Genomic DNA, 4,079 nt, shown 5'->3' with positions numbered 1-4,079 from the left:
CTACAGCTGACTACTTGCGTATGTGAGACTTGTACCATTTGACTTCTGCATTAATTGGAGAGAGCAGAGAAGAGAGTGTGTGCGTAGACGGATGCTGTGTGTATACTGCAGCAGGGGAAGTACAGTATGTACGCATAGAGTCGGCAAGAACAATGTCGAGGAAAATGGAAATGAAAGGAAAATATGCAACACTGCGACTAAGAGAAAGAGTAAGATAGGCTGAAGGAGTGAGTGATGGGAGCTAATTCCCTTGGGCCCTCATGACTCACTCTCAGCTGAATACCACACACACACACACACACACACACACACACACACACACACACACACACACACACACACACACACACACACACACACACACACACACACACACACACACACACACACACACACACACACACACACACACACACACACACACACACACACACACACACACACTCTCTCTCTCTCTCTCTCTCTCTCTCTCTCTCTTTCTCTGAACACAGTATCCTTCATCACACACACACACACACACACACACACACACACACACACACTCTGTCTGTCTGTCTGTCTGTCTGTCTGTCTGTCTGTCTGTCTCTCTCTCTCTCTCTCTCTCTCTCTCTCTCTCTCTCTCTCTCTCTCTCTCTCTCTCTCTCTGAACACAGTATCTTTCATCACACACACACACACACACACACACACACACACACACACACACACACACACACACACACACACATGAACTCAACAGCTTTCCTCTTCTTCATTTTCCAGTTTCTTATATTTCTTCTCCACATAGATTATCGCAGTGATGCATTTTTTTCTACCATCCTTTCACTCATCTTTTTCTACGTTCAGTTATCAAACTGTCCAATTAACCTGAAACTTGTTAGTCTTGGCGCTTTGATCTGATGCATTTCGAGATTTTTCATGTGTTTGTGTGTGTGTGTGTGTGTGTGTGTGTGTGTGTGTGTGTGTGTGTGTGTGAGAGAGAGAGAGAGAGAGAGAGAGAGAGAGAGAGAGAGAGAGAGAGATGGCACATTATTACCAGAGTCTACTTTCGACGCAGCTCCAAGTTTACAACATTCTAGGTCTCAATATTTTTAGCTCTTGCATGCTGGTATAACTCAACCCCTTCGCTACGTAAGGCCTCCCCTCAGCTGAATAAAATCGTCTGGCTGTAGCATGAATAACCAAAATTGCCATCATTCTGTAGGGGTGATTCATGGAGACTGTTGTTGATTCATTCATTTATGGTCCGCTTTTTTCATTTTTACTTGGTCGAAAATATCTCTCACCATTTTTAATACTGAGCTGCAACGATAGATTAACACTAGAATGCAATGCTAGTCACGAAGAAGTGCTATGGAAAGGATGTAGAGCCGTAGCACTGTCTTTTTTATGCCACTGAGCTACGTGAATTTAGCTACAAAAGGACGGAAATCTGGGCCAAGTGAAGATGAAAGAACTACAGTCTAGGGTCCTTCTTGCAGTGAATACGATCGACTGGCGTTAGAAGCCGGGGAGAGAGAGAGAGAGAGAGAGAGAGAGAGAGTCATCGCGCTGCAGAGTTAATGTTAATATTTGCTGACCACTTTAACTAGAGAGGCTTCCCGTAACTTAAATATGGAATGTTGATACCAAAAAAATATGATAGAAAAAAGTATTCGTGCTGTCGTTTTTGGTCTGTATACACTAATCCTACCTCTCTCTCTCTCTCTCTCTCTCTCTCTCCCTCTCTCTGAAAAATATTATGTAAGAAAATATTGGTTAACCCCTTTAGTGCGACGACGTATTTTTAATCTGACGTCTTTTATCTTTTATCTTTTGTGCTTGCTAGCATCAGACGATTTTACTCAGCTCAGGCGAGACTTTGTGAATTGGAGGGATTATGTACAGGCTTCATGAATTCCTTCACTACTGGGTATCTCTTATAAACTGAATAAAATCGTCTGGTGGTGCCCTGATGGGAATAAAAACCTAAGACATCGGTTTCAAGGCCTTTATCACTTCAATCCCATGATATATTTTTGTTTTATTGTTGCCGCTTTCAGACGATTTTAATAAACTTAATAAAGATCTCTTATAGTTAAGGGATTAGCGAAGGATGTATCTTGCCCCTCCATTTTGAAAATTCTCCCCGGGGCTGAAGGAAATCGTCTGTTGATCGCACTAACAGATTACACAACCCTGCATCGATTTTGCTAACAAATAATACTAGTTCTAAGGTAATTAGGAGTCGCCGATTCCTAAAATGGCTTTCAATTTTTACCAAGCACGTCACGTTTAGCCTCAAAATTGGATGTCATATTTTATCGGGAAAGTACGGTTTAGTTGCTTGACCCTCATTTGCTCATTATAGTTTATATTTCTGTTACCTGTTAACTATTTTTGTTATTTGTATATTATTATTTTTTGACTACTATATATTTTTATATGTATTATATATATTTTGTATATTCACGTATATTTATTAATTTTGTTAACTATTGTGAGCTGCTGTAGTTGCTCAACACGCTTCGTGTTGCTGTATTGCTCATTTGTTTTTCATTAGCGGGCTGTAATTATGGCAGCTAACCGAAGAAAGTGTACTCTTGACCAACATATCCTTTGTTACATCTGCGGATGTTTTCCTTCACCAAAACAGCGGACACAATATCAAACTTTGTTAGAAAATCATATTACGCATATTTTGGCCTGAAAATGGGTGATCATTATAAACCTTGGGACCTTCATTCAGTTAGCCGATCTTGTGTTCAAAACCTGAGACAATGGACCAAAGGAAAATGAAAGATTCTACTGAACTGGAGGGAACTGCAGAATCATCTCAAAGATTTGGATAAAGAAGGAAACTCATTTTAAATATCTGTGTTCAGAATTCCCCTGCTATGGCACATGAAAAACTGAAAACAAGTAAGTTTTTTGGCCCCCAGGTAAGACTGTTGATGCAAGACCAAAATTCCAGAACTCATTTAAAATAGGTGAAGAAAATGCATGGAATACATTTGCAGCAATTGGATCAGATTTTCTTCGATCTACTAAGGCTGAAAACTATCGTCACCTTGTTGAAACTTTACTCAGTAACGTCCAGAAACTAGGGTGCAGCATGTGTATCAAAGTTTATTTCATAGTCATGTAGTCTTTTTTTCTGAAAACCCTGAAGCAGTAAGTGAAGAACAGAGAGGAAAAAAAAAAAGATATCAAAAAAGGTGGCACACAAACATGATGGCCGACTACTGTTGGTGCATACAAAGAGATTGTGTCGACATAACTTATTTCTATGAATCAATTAGTACTATGCCACGTTGAGTACACCGCTTCCCGTCCGATCAGCGAAGTTAAGCAACGTTGGGTCTGGTTAGTACTTGGATGGGTGACCGCCTGGGAACACCAGATGCTGTTGGCATCCCTACGTGTCAAGTGGGGTTGGTGGAGGATTAGTGCCCCTCCCTGTAAAACAATTAACTCTAAGCCCTTGACCACCCCGTTTGGGATACATGGCGTCTGGCAATGGATGGATGGATGGAATTAGTACTGGATTTCTATAAAAAATCCGTTTTTTTTTTTTTAACTTTGGTTCTGTGTTATAAACTGACATTCTACGCTAATTCTGACATTATTTTTGAAATCAGCACCTTCAAAATTTGTGATATCAATACTTTTTATCAAAGCAACATTTTTTTTTTTTTTTCATGATGCAAGGCTGTGAAAATGCGTCATCGGAGTGAAGTAGTCAACCCCCTTCGGTAGTATAATGATGTTTGTTGTTTTCCTTTGGCTGCCGGTAGACGATTTCATGCAGTTTAACAGAGAACTCCCGTGGTGGAGACGTTGACAGTTTCAGCTCTCTGATCCTGTGACGTATATTTTACTTATTCGTGCTACCTCTAGACGATTTTATTCGGCCTAGGGGAGATCTTATGTAGCAAGGGAGTTAAAGAAGTCTATATGCAGCCCCTCAAGTTCGGAAAGTCTCTCGTTAGTTGAACAAAATCATCTAAAGGCAGAATAAAAAGAACAATACGTTAATCAAGGTGTTAAATAAGGAAGTATTATGGGTATGAAAAGGCCCCTTACGTATATAACTCCTT

At 40.2% G+C, this 4,079-nt stretch overlaps 1 pseudogene; it reads left to right on the top strand.

Moving 5' to 3' along the window:
- The first annotated feature begins 3,276 nt into the window (after positions 1-3,276).
- LOC145393583 (5S ribosomal RNA) lies at positions 3,277-3,394 on the top strand (annotated as a pseudogene).
- The last annotated feature ends 685 nt before the right edge of the window (positions 3,395-4,079 follow it).

Source organism: Coenobita brevimanus, chromosome 24 (assembly GCF_032717465.1).
Source record: "Coenobita brevimanus isolate Jiangsu-jjx chromosome 24, ASM3271746v2, whole genome shotgun sequence".
Taxonomy (NCBI): Eukaryota; Metazoa; Arthropoda; class Malacostraca; order Decapoda; family Coenobitidae; genus Coenobita; species Coenobita brevimanus.
The sequence above is the reverse complement of the archived record's forward strand: the minus strand, read 5'-3'. Positions and strand labels throughout refer to the sequence as shown.